This window comes from Cyprinus carpio, chromosome B22 (assembly GCF_018340385.1).
Source record: "Cyprinus carpio isolate SPL01 chromosome B22, ASM1834038v1, whole genome shotgun sequence".
In the NCBI taxonomy this organism is placed as follows: Eukaryota; Metazoa; Chordata; class Actinopteri; order Cypriniformes; family Cyprinidae; genus Cyprinus; species Cyprinus carpio.
In genome coordinates this window covers 28,708,482-28,730,824 of record NC_056618.1, presented here as the reverse complement: position 1 = coordinate 28,730,824, position 22,343 = coordinate 28,708,482, and the positions used below count along the sequence as shown (strand labels likewise).

Genomic DNA, 22,343 nt, shown 5'->3' with positions numbered 1-22,343 from the left:
GCAAATAAAGTGGCATAAATGAGTGTCCAGTCATTATAAAACTACCCTTTCACTCAGCGTCTGTGAAGTGGAGCAGAACAATGTCCCACCAGTCCTTGTTTAAGACTTTTTTGATCTTACCAACAGACAACTTGTTTTGGGTGCGGGAAGTTACACTTTTACTGCTAAGCTGCACAGCACAACAGTTCATGTGCTGGTCGTCGCCTAATTAGGACCTGAAGTAGATAAATACCAAGTGTGCTTTTTAAAACAGTGTCCAACAATAGTGGGAAACTCTGTATATTCATGCAGTGTGCGCATTCGGATTCATCAATCAGAATTAATTAATTCTGATGGAAGCAAAAGTGTCCATGTAAACATACCTAGTGTTGTGGGAGAAGGGAAATAAGAGTTATCACTGAAGATAACTATCTACGGATGTTGTAGTCCCAAATGAAATGCATTATGGGTAGTGTAGTTTGGAGAAATGTGTTTGTGTGATGTGTGCTCTCGCTGTGCTGTGTAGTTCAAAAAACAGAGAAAGAACATTTATATTCTGCTTTTATTTCTGTTAATTCAGGTCAATCCACCCACCCAGGGTTTTTTTTGTGCACTGTAACTCTGACAACTTTTATCTGCATGACAGAGTAAAAGGGCATGCATCGGCTAACTTTGTCTGTCTCATCATTGCACAAACATTAATTAACAAGCTGTTACACTGCCGCTGAGACTGATGAAGTGGAGAAAGTAACAGCAGTTATCAAATAACTAAATTATGATATTTGCTCAGGTAGGTGCTGGGATATTATCTATCGGATTGCAATGTATATTCATTTTGTTAATTCACATTACACATAGTGCATGTCTATTTAGAGTTAAGACAGTCGTCGTGGTAGCCAAGGCTCACATAGTCATAGGCCACTATTGTTAATCCAGTCAGCGTGGTAGCCCAGGCACACATAGCCATAGGCCCATATTGTTAAGCCGGTCGGCGTGGTAGCCCAGGCACACATGGCCATAGGCCACTTTTGTTAAGCAGGCCATCATGGTAACCAAGCCTCACATAGTCATAGGCCACTATTGTTAAGACGGTCTGCGTGGTAGCCAAGGCTCCCATAGCCATAGGCCACTATTGTTAAGCAGGCCATCATGGTAGCCAAGGATCGCATAGTCATAGGCCACTAGTGTTAAGCCGGTTGGCGTGGTAGTCCAGGCAGACATAGCCATAGGCCACTAGCACCCTCTGAAGTCGATTAACGCGTATACGCGTTATGAGGCATTTTGTCCTGATAACCCCCGAAAAGAACTTAAATTACACTTTTAGTTTTGATCGTACAGATAAGAGCAATACATCAACTGAATCTGTAAAGGGTCTACTTTCAATCAAGGAGTGCTGTCTGCAGCCTTTGTCTGCGCTGATCTTCATTTTCAAATGTGTCATTAAAATGAACTGTAATTCAGTGAATACTCAACGAAGAGACATGAGAGAGAGATCTATAGAAAGATTGACATGTCTACTTTTAAACTAAAACAATGCTGCCGAAAACAAATATTCTGTGATAAAGTAATCAATATGAAAACAACGCGATGTCCGTTTTTCACGTCTCCCTTCATTATCTTCTAATGCGACCATGCCCCCGCACTGAACGCGCTTTTGAGATTCAAATGTTTCACTGAAGCACGCGGCTTGAATACGCCCACAAAACAGAAGACAACACAGCGAGACTGTTCAAGTTTTTATTATTTTACTGTTTGCTTCGTGATGAGAGGAATAAGACATAATTCACCCCAAAAAGATGTGATGTGGATTACCTCAGGATTTGAGATTTAGATTTCCTCAGAAACAAAAAGAATGAAGTGCTTTATTCAGCAGATATCATAAACATAAGTAAGTCTCTTTTTATTTATTTATATACTTGTATTAGGTTTCACATAACGTGTAAACATTTTACTAGTTAGAATTTTTCCAAACTATAATTCCTGACTAAATGTATAATCAAGTGAAACATTATGAAGTTTCAATAACAATATACACTACTATACCATTCAAAAGCTTGATGTAAATAATATAAATGTAACAAATAAATGTAAATGAAACAGATGTAACAAACAATGGTGTTCTTTCAATTTACCCCCCCCCCAGCTCTAAAAAAAAAAAAAAAAAAAACTGAAAAAAATATTCTCAGCTCTTAAAAACATTATTATTAATAAAAAAAATAATGATAACAATAAATGTTTTTTTTTTTTTGTAGAAAATCAGATAAAGGATAAAAGGATTTCTGAAGGATTGTGTGACTGGAGTAATGATGCTAAAAATTCAGTTTGAAAGTCATCTTTGATTGTTCCTAATAAACTGTTTATCTGCACTCGCAAGTGAATATTAAATTATGTTATGGGATAATTAAATATATTCTAAATAAACTACAAACATAAAATTATATACATTTATTTTGTCCTCACATTCTGTCTTGTAACTCTTCCCTCTCAGTGACACAGCTGACTGAATGGCTCATTATGCAGCTCATTATGCAGGTCTTTGTCTTCTCAGGTGTGAATTCATGATAGTTGACTCCTACTCGCATATGACTTTTACCAACAAAAAGTGTCTTAGAAAATTTAAAACCAATATATTGTTTTCTGTAAGTGAGTAAACAAGATGATTTTCACATCATTTAGAAAGAAAAATTCTAGGCTACAAGCTCCCGTTCTCAAAAGTCCCGGGACCCAATGTTCTGTATGTGTTTTATTGCCTTATTCAAGTGATTTAACATTTTTAGTTTTTCACTAACCACGCATAACATTTTTTTTTCTCTCAAAACACAGTCATGTACATACATGCTGCTCACATATTATTATAGCCCAGTTTGTGCTGATTACAGTGAGATTAGACTTTAGCCATTAGATGTTTATAAGAAACTGAAAAAAGCACAAATGTCAGGGCATGACAAAACTTCTCCAGGCCCCCAAAATACCCTTAGACCTCAGAGGGTTAAGCCAATCGTCGTGTTAGCCCATGAACACATAGATAGTAATACATGTGGTTCACACGCCTTTACGGAGCAGCAGCAGTAGAAGTGTATTGGCGATTGATCTGCTTGTTGGGGGGTGTTTTGGCTTGTATGTTTCCTTGTATGTCTCCTGCTTTGTGGGGGTGGGGTGTTATTTCATGTATGTTATATTTACAACAGCAGTTTTGCTTACATGTTGACAGCAGCATGTTGTGGATGTATTGGCCGTAGCAAGTCTCAGTACATGCTCTGCCGCCGCAGCAATAGTGTAGCAGATCTATTCCGCCAAGACCAAATATATCAACATTGTCATGTACATTACCATGCCAATCCCTCAGAGAGTTGTCATGACAGAAATACAGTTTCTTACTTCATTCCCAAATTAATCAGCTATTTAAAAATAATCATTTGAATAAATGACACACTTGTTAAGACAGTGGCTTGCCACCACTTTCTGGCAATTTTAGTTTCATGTTTAAAAGTATCATCATATTATTTTCTATCATTTCAAATTTCTATATACCATTTTTTATATTTTAAATAAAATCATAATGTTATTTATGCAATTTTTAAGTGCAGTGTAAATTCATATACAAAGTGCTATTTTTAAGCCACTTGTAACTTTTAATCATCTATTTTTTTCAGTATATCCTGTGTGTTCTGACACATGGATGTCTCTGGGCTAACCCTTGGATATCCACTCACCCTCAAACTGCCCCTGGAGGCATGTATTAGACAGCAAGTGAACAGTCAGATTTTAATGTGTTGGAAGCAGGAAAAATGGGTAAGTGAAAAGATCTGAGCGAAATGTGATTGCTACACAAATGGGTCAGAGCATCTCCAAAATGTCAAGTCTTGGCTAGCAAATTGAAGCCTGAAAATTGCTGAAAAGCTTAATGCTGGCCATGATAGAAAGCTGTCAGAACTCACAGTACATCTCAGTTTGCTGCGTGTGGAGCTTTTTGAAGCCGCAAACCAGAGTGCCCATGACGACCCTATCCACCGCTCAAAGCAGCTACAATAGCATCAGAACTGGACCATGGAGCAATAGAAGAAGGTTGCCTATAGTCTTATGAATCAATTTTTCTTTTAGATTAGATGGATGGCCATGTTGTGCATTGTTTACAGGGGAAGAGATGGCAGCAGGATGCACTATGGGAAGTAGACAGGCCGGAAGTTGTTATGCCTTACAAAATTATCTGCTTGGAAAGCTTGGGTCCTGCATTCATGTGGATGCTACATTGACATGTACCACCTACTTATAGATTGTTGCAGAGCACATAAAGGCTTTTCACACCTTTTTCACCCAGGTTATTGTCGTTCTAAACACCTCTTTTAACCCTGAGTAAAGGAACATTTCCCATGTAATATAGAACCGGAGTTAGCAGCACTTTTTACCAGGGGTTATGAGGGGAAAATATGTGGATGCTCAATGCCATTATGTAAATACGTTGCATGTTGCGTTTGTCTAATCATTGACACTCGGATTTATGGGATGTACTGTCTATTTTTATTATGTGTACACAAGCTCAGCAGTGCTGCCTTCTCTGGTTTACTATAATCATTTTCCAAATGTTGTTTGATTGCTCATTTCTGTAATTCTGTTGGCTGTGTTTCAATATTTAGTCAAAATTACATTATAAAACAGGAAAATTGTTTATATTCATAGCACTTATGTTTTCTTTGAATATATATCACTGTTTAATGTAAGCCACTAAGTTACCGTTGGGGAGTTTCCGCCTCACCTTTTGTGGTAGTTAAAGGGGCTGAACCATGTTAACCAGCCAAAACTTGATCAGTTGATCAGAAAGAAACTCTTAACTCTCGCAACTATTTGTGGTATACTGATTTCAAGAGACTGGACAGAATTCATTTATATTAACTCTTTACTGATCTGCGAGCAAATTACAGTACAATCGCCATTGCGATACAGAAAATAAATAAATAAATAAATAAAGGTGCTGTATTTAATATTGACAGCTAGCTGTTGAATATGGCACTGAAATCCGAATTCAAACTTTTGGATAGAGTTGCCAGATTGATGACATACAATTACCCAAAGGAAACACTGTTATAAGCTATGTGCACAACAAAAACACACAAGACTAGACAAAAGCAAATAACAAAACAAAAAAACAAAAAAACAAAAAAAAAAAAAAAAAAAACAACCAAACAAACTAAAAATATACCAAATATTGAAAACTATAAAATGATAAAATACCAAACATGCTCAACTTAATGAAGTTATGATGGTGATGAGGAATTGGGTTTGGTGGTCAGAGACTTCCTCTGCTTCATGTGGGAAGATTTTTTTTTCTTCCTTCCTTTGTTTCAGAGTTGCTGTATTCATCTCAAATGTTGTGTGGAGGGAACCAGGTTTTATAGTGAAGTGTTTTAATCACGACAACAACATGAAGATCATTCAGCTTCAGCTATGTGAGTTTATTACATGATATGAATATATTTAAATGCTTTGTAAACTTATTACAAGTATAAGTAGCTTTATGTTGTGCGTCACAGTGTTGAAGTTATTTTTATAATAATCATTTTTTTTTTTTTTTTATCTTACAGATGTATTAATCTGTTGTCAAGCTGCAGTGACAGATCTATTAACTGATCTGGGATCAAATGTGATCATAAACTGTGATCTTGATGAAAATGAGGTTTATTGGATTTCACTGAAAACAGCAGATCCTCCAACAGTGATTCTACGATCATTCTCAAAACCAATACCACCATTTTACACAAATGATACATTCAGAAAGAAATATTCAGTGCAGTTTAAACATCGTCTGGTTATTAATAATGTGACTGCTGATGAATTAGGAGTTTATTACTGTATGAACACACGCACACCTCCAAAACTCAGCAACAGCATCAGAATATACTTCAACGGTGAGTTCATTTACTGCTTCAGTAATCAAAATATGTTGATGATCACTAAAACAATTTATAATTATAAGTAGCATCATACACTGCCTGGACAAAATATATAAATATGCAAATTCTTAAAATTGTAGGTTTGGATTTTGATTGCAGTGATTAATATGTTTCTGGCATGTAAAGTGTGTGGCAACAATTATTTTAACCCTAACTGATGCAGTGCATACATTTTTATTTTTTTAAACTGCCATGTCTGAAGAAGTACACATGTCCATATTTCAAGATGACAATGTCAAGATTCATCAGGCTCAAACTGTGAGAGACTGGTCACTTCAGATTCCTGAGTTTAACCCCAATGAAAGTCTTTAGGATGTGCCGGAGTCGGCTTCACACTGCCTGTTCAAAAAAAGTTGCTCTAATATTTCAAAGGAATGCCTTTAGCTTTGATGGCATTGTGTATTCATTGTGGCATTGTTTCGCCAAAGTTATGCACGTCACAACATTTATTTTCATCGAGATTTGCATACATTTTTTGGCCGAGATCTTGAATTGAAAATGAGAGAGTCAAACCTCTCTGTAAAGTCGACTCCAGAACATCCTAAAGATTTTTAAGGAGGTTAAACTCAGGAATTTGTGGTGGTCAGTTCAAACATAAAAATCCATTTTCCACATTTTGAGCCTGATGAATCTTTGCATTATCATCCTGGAATATGGATATGGGTACATATTTCAACATGGCTGTTTAAGAAATAAAAAGCTACGCACTGCACAGTGCACAGTTAGAGTTAAAACAAACATATTAATCACTGCAGTAATGAACCAATCATAAAATGTTAAATATTTTCTTATTATGAAATGGTAAACGCACAGTAAAACTGGCCTTTTTTTTCAGGTAGTGTACATTAACATTTTCAGCCATTGCACTTACAATAGCATTTTTTACAGTAACGCACTGTGGACACTTTTATTACAGAATCAACTCCACTAAAACTGATAACCAAAATCCACAATCATACTAAGTATACTGATCAGAATCCAGCACAATGTCAGATTATTATCATCATATTGGGACTGATGAATGGGCTTCTGGTTATTGTGGTGGTTGGTGAGAGATTTTCAGCAATTTATAAAAATATTTATATAATTTTCTCCATAGCCAGCCGATGATAATTGAATGTGTAAATATTCTTATTTTTAGGCTTTTGACTATTTAATTATTATTGTGCCATTTATTTGATATAAATATATAATCTGAAACACTCTTCCATTTTTAGGACTAGTAAAGGTATTTGTTGTTGGAAAAAGAAGGTCTGAAGAACAATTACAACAGATAAACACTGATCTACAGCAGACGCAAGTTCAACATCAGGACCAATTACAGGTAAGAATATGTGAAACCATCGTTATAACTAAAATCAATTTGTGTCTTGATTATTATTATTCTTGCTGCTGACCTGTACAATAGTGTTATATAACACTTCATTTAGGTTCATTTTTGTAGCTGAAATTGCTCATTTTGCTCTTTTAGTACGCTGAGGTGGATTTTTCCAAACTGCGTAGAAATATTCGGTCCAGCCAAATCAACAGCACCTATGCTGCTCTACAGCTGCCAAAGTCATGAACACATGATTATGACTGATTCCACACTTATTTTATTCACTTTTTCTTGATGTTCGACCCTGAGTCTGAGGAAAGTTCCAAAAAATGCTTTAAAAATGTAAAATAAGTTAAACTCGACTACATTTGACATTAGTAATATTTCATTCTGCTTTCTAAAGACTGTTTGGCAGTCATGAGATTAATCACAATTATTTTATTGAATTGACAGCTATAGTTTTATTTGTTTGTATCTAAAAGTTCTCTAATAGTGTGTAGTCAATATCACCTGGTAAATATTTTCTTTCTATTCTGTAGACACTTATTTTTTCATTGTATACTTATTGTATAAATGGTACATGAAAATATGTACCTGCCTTTGTATTTTAGTGGGTCTCATGAAATCATTATTTGGGGGTCGGTCAGTGGCATCGAAAACCTTGAAAACACCTGCTTCAGATGCAATGAGTGTTTAAGACCTTTTATATATGCTAGTTGTCTGCTTCTCTTTGAAGTAGCTGTCTTGAGCCGTATCTGGTGGAAACTTTTGTGAGTGGCTGTAGATGCATATTTATGAAGGCAGAGCATGCACAATATTCATTATTTTTGCGAAGCCAGATTGGTTGCTTTCAATTCTGTTGGTCTGAGAAGAGGTACATTTTTATAAGATATGGAAGACTGTTTATTTTGTAAAAATGGTTTAATTAATACCTGTATAAATTAATCTGTATTTTATGAAGTAAACATAATCAGTTAAATGCTTATAAGGGGGTTAAGTCTGTTAGTGTGAAATGTTGTGGCTTGTCAACCTACATTTCTCAAACTCAGCCCTCTGGACTTTTTTTTTTTTTTTTTACCTTTGTGTTTTTACAAAATGTAAGTGTAAAGAGTCTGTCTGCTGGGCTTTTTTATTATTATTATTTTGAGAAAACATATGTCAGTATATTTTGGTGTTCAAATTGCAATCAGAAATAATAAAAACAAAAATTGTAAATGAATTGCAGATATATTTTCTAGATTGAAGAATGTTATTATTTTACTTTAAATGTACTTATCTTGTAATTTTATATTGATATTATGCATAAATAGTATATTGTATATAAATAGTATATAATTATAAAATAGCGATATTTAAAACACAAGTGATAACTTGGCCCAACCTGACATTTATGAGAAACACCCTTGAGAACACGGTACAGCCTTATAGTTAAAATATAAATTTATTATGAAGTTGCTTCATTATGATAATAATGGTTATGAATTATGAATAAATATATTTCTTTGTGTATGTTTTGTGTGTGTGTGTGTGTGTGTGTGTGTGTGTGATTGAGTTTGTCATTCTTAATATTCTATGAGAAAGTTGTTTAGCTGGTTATGCATACTTTGCAATTTGTTAAGTAAAAAAAAAAATAATCACACTATGTAGTGTTATTTTCAACTAAACGAAGTGAAGTGCTAAACCAAAACCAGAAACATGTTCCACTGGGTTTGGCACTTGACAACCAACGACTCTCAACTTTGTCTACAGTGGAGGTTTAACTGTGAAACAAGTGCAATGTTTTTTCAACACCTTCATGTTTATGAAGTTCTCACAGTCGTCTTAACCTCAAATGGAAAGTATGTCTGCTTTGTTTGTTTACTAGACCCACACAATGCCCAATTAGCACTTACCAAGTGTTAATGTATATAAACCACATTCACAACACTTATGCTGAAGTTTTTATTGCTGTGATTGTCCAACAAACTGAATCTGGCAAAGTCATTTCACACAAATCTAGGCTTAATCTTGAAATAAAATAAATGTTTTTACACAAATGTCATACTAGAAGTGCAGAAACAAAGACTTTTGGGGAAAAGCAAGTGAGCCTAATTGAAGGTTTGAAATATTGCTGAAAACACAAACAAGTATGGCGAAGTATGCTGCTGACCAATCAAATATGAGGATCAAAACTAACAGTTGTTTAATATTTATACAATCCTTCATTATAAAAGCTTCTTTAACAAAACTTATAATTTGGGTACCTTTTTTTATTTTTTTTTTTTATTTGTTATTTGTGCAAATACCCATGCATGTGTTTATTAGTTTCTTATATCTTGCATTTAGCTTTCTACATTCTTGTTGATTGAACAATCATGAAACAAAAAAATGGACACAAACAGTTGCTACTGGAAGTTCTGGTTCAACAATAATACGTGTAATGCATAATAAAATGTGACTGTTCCATAATCTGGGGACCAAATTTTCATTGTAGCAACCAAAAAAAAAAAATCCTGAATTTGTTACCATAGCATAACTTGTGGAATCCAATAATAACCAGCTGCAGAACCACAGAGCCATGTGTCACAGCAGTCTAAGGACAGAAGCACCAGGCAGCAGTCTCAGCTCAGTGTTGGGGTGGAGATTATAGCGTCATTAAAGTGAAAGTTTACCCAAAATTGAAAATTTGCTTTTAATTTTCTCACTCTGTGGCCATCCAAGATGTAGGTGAGTTTTTTTTTTCCTTTTCTTTTCTTGAATAGAACAATAAAGAAGAGTTATGGCTCTGCTGCTAGTTTGTAATTAATCCTTCATTACCAACCAGAATTGTATTTAAAATCAAGCAACATAAATATAAGAATACAGGGAATCAAAAGGTCATAAAAAGGAGGCAAAAAGGCAATAAAAAGACAAGAAATGAAGATGAATATTCAGAGGGTGAAGAAATAAGCGACACCATAGCAGCTGTGGAAGATGGCCCTGACGAAATAACTTTGGCCGGAAATAACAACCAGGATATTATGAAAGCCATAAAGTCCTTGAATGTGGACTTTCTAAGAAAATGTATGGTGTGCAAACAACAATTACAGAGGTAAGAAAGGAGATACAGGAAGCGGAACAACGTATTTCTTGCCAAATATGTGTTTATTTTCATGATTATAAATGATTAAAAACAGACATAGGGTGGAAGGGGAAAACCGCCTTTACAACAAATTAAAGCTTTTTAAAAGCTTAAATAAAAGCAAGAAACAGTGGGCTCTTTGTAATACATGGACATGTCTTGGTCATAAGCGGTTGGTATAAGGTGTGCGTTCTTATTTTGTTGTATACTGTTGTATCAAATTATTTTATTTTATCAAAACAAATCTTAAGGATATATTATATAACTAATGTCTAGTAGTTTGAAGGTGTCTTTACTTCATGGAACTGTGGGGCTTTGAACAAAATTACTAAGGTTAAACAAGTGATGAACAGGATAAAATTATTGCAGTCAAAAATAACTTTCTTGCAAGAACAATAAAGAAGATTTTTAGCTAAAACTGTGGTGCTTGGTGATTCATAAAATACTTAAAAAAAAAATGCATATCAAGGAAAACAAAATGAATAACTTTGGCTCCTGATGACATATTGAGGCTTTATGAAGTGAAATGATGGATAGAGGGTAGGACTTGTAACCCGAAGGTCACGGGTTCAAGTCTCAGGTCTGGCAGGGATTGTAGGTGGGGGGAGTAAATGTACTGCGCTCTCTTCCACCCTCAATACCACGACCGTGGTGAGATTCTTGAGCAAGAAATCCCCATTGGCTTCCCACTGCTCTGTGTGTGTGTTCACGGTGTATGTGTACGTGTTTGTTCACCACTCACTGTTGTGTGTGTGTGTGTGCACATGGATGGGTTAAATGCAAAGCATTGTGACACCATACTTGGCCACGTGTCACGTCCTTTCTTGGTTCAAATAACTGATTCACTGGTTTGTTTACATAATCATGCAATAATGCAGCATATAAACTATTATATTATTAAGGCTCCCAATATTATGTGAAATGTGGATGTTTTACATGTCTAAAGCATATGAAGTGAATAAACTTGTCTTCATCAAATCACCTTTTTACATAAACAATGAGAAACCATAAAAACTTTCACAATACCCCTTCATTCAATGCATCCATGCATTCACATATCACTGGCTCATCAGTTCTTCAATCTAAGTCAGAGCTGTTTCCTCAGTTCAATGACTGTTGAAATAACTGAGGCACTGAATGAGTTGGCAAAAAAAATGTTTTGGCTCATTTTATCTTGCAGGATATCTTTCAGCGAGAGAAACAACATCTAAACGGCTGTGAACCACATCGTATTTAAATGGCAGAGCATATGTGGCCACAGGTCAAGCTGGTGGAGCATTGCCCACTCTGGTGGTGTTAGAAGCCTAACAGGCTGACCTGCTAAATGATCTAGATGATGGCCAGGGCCTTCCCCTGACCAAATTGGCCAAGCTGCACCATACCACAGATTTAGCTCTCCGGGCTACCAAACAAACAGCTATCGCTATTGCCCGTTCGATGGTGGCAATAGTGGCCATGAAGAGATATCTGTGGTTTAATCTGAATGACATCGGGCTGGCAAGAAATTCATTTCCTAATCAATGTTCCAGTATCACCCTCTGAGCTTTTGGGAACTTCTGTTGAGACAGTAGTTGAAATGTTTAGAGAGGCAAAGGAGTGGTTCACAGCTTGTTTTAAAAAAGTTTATACCACTCTGTTCCAGATCAGCGCCTCAAACCTTCCAGGGTTCGGGTCTGTCTCAGTCTGAGGCCTGTCTTGAGCCCCTCTTCTTCAGAGAAGTGAGTCTCAGTAGAAGTGAGATGCCTGGAAGGCTTGGGGAGATCTGAGGGTAGTGATTCAAAGCAAATGCTCTGGTCTACAGCCAGGAGCTGAAAGGAAACTAACATTATACTTCTTTTTTTATCTGTCCCCTTCTCTCCATTATAAAGATTTACAGTTAGGTCCATGTATTTGGACACAGACAGAATTTTAGCTGCACAATTATTTTAGCTGATGACCAAAACATATTTAGGTTACAGTTATATAATGAACATGGGCTTAAAGTGCACACTCTGAACTTTAACTTGAGAGCATTCTCATCAAAACTGGAGGAAAGGTTAAGAAATTACATCTTTAATATTTACCTCCCCCTTTTTCAAGAGACCATAAGCAATTGGAAAATTGACTCAAAAATTGTTTCATGGACAGGTGTCTTTCGTTATTTCTACATAATTTAAGCAGGTAAAGGCCTGCTTAGTCTGCTGTGCCATTTGAATTTGGAAGCTGTTGCTATGAACCCACATCATACGGTCAAAGGATCTCTCCATACAAGTGAAACAGACAATTGTTAGGCTTCAAAAACAAAACAAATCCATCAGAAGATAGCAGGAACATTAAAAGTGGCCAAATAAACAGTTTGGTACATCCTGAGAAAAAAAAAAAAAAAACTCACTGGTGAGATAAATAAAAAGGCCTGGACATCCACAGAGGACAACAGTGGTGGATGATCAGAGAATGCCCTCTATGGTAAAGAAAAACCATTTCACAAAATTCAGCCAAGAGAAGAACACTCTCCAGGAGGTTACAATCAAGTCTACAATCAAGAGAAGATTTCACAAGTACAAATACAGAAGGTTTACCAGAAGGTGCAAACAAGGCCAGATTAGACTTTTCCAAAAATCATTTAAAAAAGCCAGAGCACTTCTGGAAAAGCATTCTTTGGACGGCTGAAATTAAGATCAACCTGTACCAGAATGACATGAAGAAAAAAGTATGGAGAAGGCTCGGAACATCTCATGATCTGAAGCATACAACATCATCTGTGAAACACGGTGGAGCAGTGTGATGCATGAGCATGCATGGCTTCCAGTAGCTCTGGGTTACTGGTGTTTATTGATGACGTGACAGAAGCCAGAGGCAGCCGGATTAGTTCTGAAGTGTATGGATATACTGTCTGTCCAGATTCAGTCAAATGGACCAAAGTTGATTGGGCGGCGCTTCCTAGTATGGACGATGACCCAAATACAGCAAAAGCAACCCAGGAGTTGTTGAAAGTAAAAAAGTGAACAACTGAAGTCAGCTGCAGTAAAGGCCTGGCAAAGCATCACAAAGGAGGAAACTCTGGTGATGTCCATTTATGATTATACAGGTGCTGGTCATATAATTAGAATATCGTCAAAAAATGTTGATTTCACTAATTCCATTCAAAAAGTGAAACTTGTATATTATATTCATTCATTACACACAGACTGATATATTTCAAATGTTTATTTCTTTTAATTTTGATAATTATAACTGACAACTAAGGAAAATCCCAAATTCAGTATCTCAGAAAATTAGAATATTGTGAAAAGGTTCAATATTGAAGACACCTGGTGCCACACTCTAATCAGCTAATTAACTCAAAACACCGGCAAACCCTTTAAATGGTCTCTCAGTCTAGTTCTGTAGGCTAAACAATCATGGGGAAGACTGCTGCCTTGACAGTTGTCCAAAAGACGACTATTGACACCTCGCACAAGGAGGGCAAGACACAAAAGGTCATTGCAAAAGAGGCTGGCTGTTCACAGAGCTCTGTGTCCAAGCACATTAATAGAGAGGCGAAGGGAAGGAAAAGATGTGGTAGAAAAAAGTGTACAAGCAATAGGGATAACTGCACCCTGGAGAGGATTGTGAAACAAAACCGATTCAAAAATGTGGGGGAGATTCACAAAGAGTGGACTGCAGCTGGAGTCAGTGCTTCAAGAACCACTACGCACAGACGTATGCAAGACATGGGTTTCAGCTGTTACATTCCTTTTGTCAAGCCACTCTTGAACAACAGACAGCGTCAGAAGTGTCTCGCTTCAAAAAGGACTGGACTGCTGCTGAGTGGTCCAAAGTTATGTTCTCTGATGAAAGTAAATTTTTAGCATTTCCTTTGGAAATCAGGGTCCCAGAGTATGGAGGAAGAGAGGAGAGCCACACAATCCATGTTTCTTGAGGTCCAGTGTAAAGTTTCCACAGTCAGTGATGGTTTGGGGTGCCATGTCATCCGCTGGTGTTGGTCCACTGTGTTTTCTGAGGTCCAAGGTCAACGCAGCCGTATACCAGGAAGTTTTAGAGCACTTCATGCTTCCGCTGCTGCTGACCAACTTTATGGAGATGCAGATTTCATTTTCCAACAGGATTTGGCACCTGCACACAGTGCCAAAGCTACCAGTACCTGGTTTAAGGACCATGGTATCCCTTAATTCTTAATTGGCCAGCAAACTCGCCTGACCTTTACCCCACAGAAAATCTATGGGATATTGTGAAGAGGAAGATGCGATATGCCAGACCCAACAATGCAGAAGAGCTGAAGGCCACTATCAGAGTAACCTGGGCTCTCATAACACCTGAGCAGTGTCACAGACTGATCGACTCCATGCAACGCCAGATTGCTGCAGTAATTCAGGCAAAAGGAGCCCCAACTAAGTATTGAGTGCTGTACATGCTCATACTTTTCATGTTCATACTTTTCAGTTGGCCAAGATTTCTAAAAATCCTTTCTTTGTATTGGTCTTAAGTTATATTCTAATTTTCTGAGATACTGAATTTGGGATTTTCCTTTGGTTGTCAGTTATAATCATCAAAATTAAAAGAAATAAACATTTGAAATATATCAGTCTGTGTGTAATGAATGAATATAATATACAAGTTTCACTTTTTGAATGGAATTAGTGAAATAAATCAACTTTTTGATGATATTCTAATTATATGACCAGCACCTGTATTTATTGTCCAATTATATTTGAGTCCCTGAAAATGAGGGGACTGTGTATAAGAATTTTGTAATTACTAAGCATTTTATGTTATATTTTGTTTAATCCCTGAGACGTGCAGCTGGTAAGAAACAGCCATAAAGACACTCGACAGCAGCAAAGCGCAGTTTGAACAGGTTAAAGTCTGCACTTTAATTTCATGTTGATTGTTTTATTTTTAATTCTGTTCTGGCGGGATACAAAGCTGAAATTATGAAAATTGTGTCAGTGTCCAAATGTATATGGACCTAATTGTATAATCAATAAACCAGTCATTCCCTCAGCATGGATTGTGTCCACTAGAGCAGGGATAGGCAACTCCGGTCCTGGAGGGCCACTGTCCTGCAGAGTTTAGCTCCAACCCTAATTAAACACACCTGAACAAGGCAATCAGTGTTTTCGGGATTACTAGATAGATACAGGCAGGTGAGTTTTTATGAGGGCTGAAGCTAAACTCTGCAGGATAGTGGCCCTCCAGGACCGGAGTTGCCTTTCCCTGCACTAGAGGATGCATTGTGAGTTCCCATTTGAAGGGGAACATCTCGCGTTACATTGGTAATTATGGTTCCCCGAGAAGGGGAACAAGACACTGCATTATGGTGCCATGTTTTGGGCCTTCCTGCACACGTGTCCTTCAGGCAAACAAGTTGATGGCGTACTAGAGGCGCCCTTTTATAACAGTGTCCATGCGGACTGTCAGACTAGATTAATCTAACAGCCTATCACACAACAGAAATAAATGTTACAGCAACCAATCTAAGCATTTCGCTAATAAGTCTGCATGTTCTGTGTGTCTGTGTGAATGCGTGGAGTAGTTTCATCTGATAAACTCAAACACACGTGACTCACAGTGTTTTCAGCATCTGTGTCTCAATATATGAGGACATGAACATGTGCACTTCATCTTCAGAGCTGCTCTGAGAGTCACTTCACCTGCTTTATGTTGTTTCATTGAGCAAAAAAAAAAAACATCATATACACGCTGAAACTAAAACTAAAAGACCTTCACGACAAACCGTCAAAATAAAAGTCTGGTTTAATTTTAAATTATGACTGAATATATTACTACGGTATACATCAATACAATTCTCAAAGTAATAATAATAATGTTATTATTTTTAAGGAATATCATACAATTAAGTTTTTTATTATTATTCATTTATGCAGTTCTGTTGTGCAGCATCATGTCTGATAAAATAAAAAATAAAAATGCAATGTTTTGCAATTGATTTTTATTTGATTACATTTTAAAGGATTAATTAAATTGTTAATGTTTTATTAAATAATTTCACTAGACACCATTTTTTATGATACATTTGTACTGAATCATAAAACATAGAATCCATAAGAAATCAAACACAGAATTTAGGGAAAAATTAAATGCATTTCATGGGGCCCTTAATTAAAATGTAGCTCCTCTATGGAATTTAATTATGAACAAAGATGTGTTTACCTTCATTCTCAAGGTCTAACAAACGTGGAAAGCATTTCCTTCCCCATTAATGGTAAATGAATATCATTATAAATATCAAGATTGTATGATAACCTATTTTTATAAATTTATCTGGAATATGTTTCTGGATTGAATATATATATATTCAAGCAGCTGCATAAACCCTACTCTTGTAGCCGTTTTATTAGATCTTGGCATTTTAATTGTGCTTTATACATTTAAGTTAAGACTGAATTAGTATGAATATAGTGTTAGATTGAATGATGCAGTTACCAAAAAACTAAGGACAAGTGCACTTAAGTGAATCTACAGTGCATTTGTCTTACAGTGTGCAGAGTCACTGCATACAGTATTTCAAAGATTAGATTCAGGGTTTTTTTATCCAGTAGATGGCGCCACACAACAGTGAAAAAAAAACAAAAAAATACAAACAAAAAAAAAAAAAAAAAAATTGTTAGAAGAGCGGCAGAAAGTTTGCTTGTTTTCCTTTATCTGTTTGTAGTTTAGAGCATAAGCCCCACTACATTTTGTTTATGCTTAAAACAAGAACAATTTTAATGACTTAATACAAGTAGGTCTCTAAAAATATGTGTTAATGTCTTATTTTAGGGACTGTTTTAGGGAAAACATGGCAAGCATACTGTTTATTTGACATACAAGGTGACAAAAGGCACATTTGAGACTTTCCCTAAACAATATTTACAGTACAGGTGAATGTGATTTCAGCAGGCAGGACATTTCCTCAGTCAACATCCTGGAACAACATCCCTATCGACCAATCAGATTTGAAGCTCAGGGTTACTAATGTTATGTTAGGCTTGGGTTAGAGTTACAGGTTTACATTTTTGAGCACTCCCTCTTGAATTTCCTGTGGAATTTTATAATGGAAGTTTACGATATGTGAATAAATTAAGACATTTGAAGTCTTTTTGGCACTATGGTTTGTCCTACAGTAAGTTACAATTTTAATGTGAATAGTTACTTAAATAATGCCACCAGTTGATGATAAAACAGCAGGTGAGTTTTCAACAATCCCAGATATATTTACAATGATAACCCATTTGATAATGGGTGTGTTAGATTTGTAGTGTGCAAATAATCAAGCACTGACAACAGTATTGGCGGAACCAAAGTAAAATTCTGCTTAGGGCTCCATAAAGGCTTGGTCCCTCCCTGGGTTAGTGTGTAACTAACAGTTTGTACTATAGGTTTGCATTTTGATTCTAATCTCTCTCTCTCTCTCTCTCTCTCTCTCTCTCTCTCTCTCTCTCTCTCTCTCTCTCTCTATATATATATATATATATATATATATATATATATTAACTTTAGTGCATATGACCATTTCTGAATTTAGAGTGAAATACTAGTATCATAAATTTCAACGCTTCCATATGACATGATCAGACATAACTGACATCAATCTCTTTGACCTTTTATTCCACCATTATTAATAATAAACACGATTCTGATCTTATTATATCTCCAAATGATCTGTCAGTCATGTCTATGATTAATCAATATGACAAAGCTTAGTTTTATTGAGCTAGTTTCACAAAATAATAATAATAATAATAATAATAATAATAATAATAATAATAATAATAATAATAATAATAATAATAATAATAATAATAATTTGAGATGTAGTAATACAAAATAATGTGACATTTAATCCAATAATGAAATGAACAGCGGAACATAAAATGAGTAAATAGACTTACATGAGTATGTGCCTGAAGCTTCTTTTGATAAACTTCTCTGAGAAAACACTGTATTTTGGTTCCTGTTCCTGAAATATTTCTCTGAATAACATCTTATATCATTCTGATCTACATAGAAAAAGGAAAGAGAGAGAATTAGAAAATACAGTCTGGAAATACGAATTGGCTTTTCAAATGTATTTTTAAAAAAGAATTAACAAAGTTTTTCTACAACAATGAATTACCTGTTTTCTTTTTTATTGCTGGGCTCAATCCGTAAAGATCTGACTCATAGTTCCTTTCTCTTGTTTTGATCCTGACAGATTGTTTAGTTGCTGCAAGACTCAAAGATAATATTTACTCCCCGTCTGATGGGAGGAGAAAAGAGTAGCTGTCAGACTAGATGAGCTGGCCAGTGGCCAAGTACAGTGTGTTTTCTGATTTTGTTTCAAATCGCCAGAACATCATTCTGACCTATGGAGAAAATAAACAAGACAGAAAGCAAAAGTATCAGCATGTAATTTTGTTTGCTAGTTTTATATCAGATTAAATTTTTGAATTAAAATGTCTGGTTTTTAAATGTTTTAAGATTTTTTTTTTTCTTGATTATTTGAACATTAAGGGAACATTCCCTTTCACCATTCTTCAAACAAACAAGTAACATTTGAACATCCAACATGAACATCCAAAATGTTTCAGGTATAATTGCTGCATGAACAATGCTAATGTTTTGAAAAACAAAAGGCTTATTAAAGAACAAATAACTTTGCACAAATGTTTTATTGATGTTCCTGGAATTTTTTTTTTTTTTCATAACTTTGAAAATACCTTGTTAAAATGTTCACTAAAATTGTGGGAATGTTTCCTGTTAGCTGGTTGTTGCTTGTTCCTCTTTTTTTCTTTCTGTATTCTGTTTCTTTCTGTTTAGGTTGTTTATGAGACTAAACAAATCCCACTGTCTTGTTGTCGTCTGCCTTAACACAAGCAAAACAAACATGTAAACACACACACACACACACACACACACACACACACACACACACAGAGATCTAAAAGTAACAGTTGCCTTTTGCACAGTAAATATCATTAACTGAGAACACATGAACTCACTGTATCATGATAACACACTGCTCTTGTGTCTGTTTTTATGATTAACATCTCAGTGATCTTGCAGCTACAGAATGCGGTGATTAGATGAGATGACATTTATTGTACCTACACAAGAATGCCATTATCATAAAGCTCCCTCACATTCCACAAGATGGCAAAGTTGACATCTAGCAGTGATAGGGGATCTGAGACATCCGGAGCTGCTTGTCTGTAAATGTCTCATGACATCATGAAACTCTGTAAGGTATGAGTAACCCAACTAACAAAAATATGTTCTAAAAACATTTTGCTTGATTCCCATTAAGTTATAAAAACATTTCTTAACATTCTCTAAATGTTTTTATTAAATATTTAAAACTTTTATAGATTATATGAACATTAAGAGAATGTTCCATTGTATTTTATTTTCATTTTGCAACATTAATAGCCATAATGGTGACTAGTCAAATGAAACTATTCTTTTCAATAAAACATTCTCATTAAGTGTACAATAAGTGTGTGTCTTTTTTCTTTTTTTCTGTTGTTGTTTTTCCTGTTTCCAGTGATTCTGTTTTTAACAGGATTATTAAGGCTGAGATGACTCGATATATCAGGAATGGGCAAACTCTGTCCTGGAGGGCCACTGTCATGCAGAGTTTAACTCCAACCCTGATAAAACTCACATGCCTGTAGCTTTCAAGTAGTCCTGAAGACCTTGATTAGCTTTTTCATGTGTTTAATTAGGGTTAATTAAGAGGAGGAAGTCGTTCTGTCACAACAGTAAATTTTGTTTCATTCATTCACCTAACACAAACATCCAGTGATCTCTGCATTGGCATCAGGTGAAACTGGAAGTGTTTATTACTTGTTAGAAGTAAACTCTAACATGGGCTATATGCAAAAAGTCCACTAGAAATGTAAAAATAAAAACATACTGGTATCTATTATAGCATCTTGTTCAAGGCTTAAATGTTGTAATTGTTATTAAGACATATTGCCTTTATTACTTAATGCCTTGAGTAAGTACAGGGGAAGTGTGCCTTTCATATTAGTTCTATGAAAACATTTATGTTTTAGCAAACAATCCATAGAATACAGAAAACAAACCATATATCCATTCTTGGAAATGTGTTAAGTTTAAGATGCTTAATGGCATCAGTAATGTTTTTCCAAACAGAAACTGATCACACATGCATATCTATTCCACTAATGTCACAACTAGGTAGCAAATTAAAAAAGTGTGTACCTCAAAAGAGGAACTATGACTAGTGGAAAGTAGCAGAGAACTGCAACATCATAGCTTTGTAGCAGAGATAATAGTAACTTTGAGACTTTAGTTTAAGGCATTAAGATGCACTTTACAATTCACAGTCTGACTTCAAAAGCATCTCAACTGTTATTAAAAATGAACTTTTAAACTGTATATTTGGCATCTGTAAGAACAATGTTTGTTTTGTTGTTCAGATGAGTTTGTAAGAGAAAAATTATGACGTTGAAGATCTTGATGAAGATGTTTATTGCTGCATAGCAGTGACAAAGTACATGTAGTACCTTGGGTTCAGCAGAGTCGGAATGAACCCAGAACATCCTAAGTCCAAACCTTTTATACATTCTCAGTTTACTACCCTTCGTGTAAATGAAGTTGCTCCTGTTGTAACAGCTGTAGTCTGTATGTTAATTAAGTTCTGACACCCCTTTGTCTCTCATTGTCCCACAACTATCCCATTCTACAATTGGTCACCATTTGCTCAGGATGTGATCATCCCAAATGGTCTACAAACAACATAACTGTTGACTTTCTTCTTCTCTATAATAATTAAGCCATTTTGGGAAATGAGCATGATCTAACATATTGTGGAGTGGGTCGAGGCAGACTATAATTTCTTACAGGTTTATGAATGTTTTAACATCACAGACATTAAGATTTCATCTTAACAATTTATCAGGTCTATTGGGTTTATTGGGAAAATAAAGCTCATCCTCATACTGTAACGGTGTGAGTGTATGTTGCTTTAAGACCCATATTTGTAGTTTTTCCAAGCCCTGCATTTAGTTTGAATGTGGGAGAGGCAAGTGCATACTGTGCCATTTTATTTAGTGCTACAAAAATATAGATTCATCAATTAACAGTAACCTGTGGTTTACAGAATTTAAGTTATTTTGTCTTAGTTTCTGTTTTCATGGACTTATAGTTTGTTTTCATTAGTTCCCTGCCTTTGTTGTAGTTCCCCGCTATATGATAGTTTTCATGGTTATTGTTTTAACTGTCACATGAGTTTGTCTTTAGTTCCCTACTTTGCCCTGTTTCTTGTTTTGAAAATACCAAGGGAATAGTGCTATTGGTGTTATTTAAAAAAAAAAAAAAAAAAAAAAATATATATATATATATATATATATATATATATATATATATATATATATATATATATATATATATATATATATATATATCCAAATAAGAACAGTTCTGGCTGAAAAACCAGGAAGAATATGAGGGATGGCCATTATTTTAAGAATAAGTTTAATGTGTAATAGGCCTACAGAAAAAGTTTAAACATAAACCTTTAAGACTTCAATAAAAGAAACTCAAAAAGATGGCTCAAAAAAACTGAAAATTGGAAAACTAAATGCAGTTCAGTAACCAAACTGCATTATTTTTTTGCATTTAAATTTAAAATTGTGAGATGTAAATGACAACAAAGTGAAAACCAGATCCCAGTGTTTAGTGGACTTCTGCTACTTTGTGGGTAAGGCAAGTTTCATCAAGGCTGGTTTTTAATGAAGAGAGACAGACGGAGAGAGAAGTGTTCCAAGCTCAAGTTTCTGTGGTAAAATGGAAACAACACATAATAAAGTCAGCACAGCTTAATTTCCATTGCTTTTTATACATCATTCTAATAAGTTGTGTGATCCAATATTACAAATATTGATTTTTGTGTTTTGTTTAATTTGGATATTGATTGGGAAAATAATTTTTTTTTTTAATTATGTATGTATTGGGTCAGTAGTCCTTTGTTCAGCCTACAGCCTTTGTATTGTCAGACCAATATTAAACT

At 35.3% G+C, this 22,343-nt stretch overlaps 1 long non-coding RNA gene across 1 annotated transcript in view; it reads right to left on the bottom strand.

Annotated features, from left to right (window-relative positions):
- Positions 1-18,598, bottom strand: part of LOC122141688 — a 53,635-nt gene extending 35,037 nt beyond the window's left edge. Inside the window, exons 1-2 of the long non-coding RNA XR_006158002.1 lie at positions 18,444-18,598; positions 18,220-18,327 (exon numbers count right to left, since the gene is read on the bottom strand). This is a non-coding gene — a long non-coding RNA (uncharacterized LOC122141688). The remainder of the gene's footprint in view (positions 1-18,219; positions 18,328-18,443) is intronic.
- Between the last annotated feature and the right edge of the window lie 3,745 nt (positions 18,599-22,343).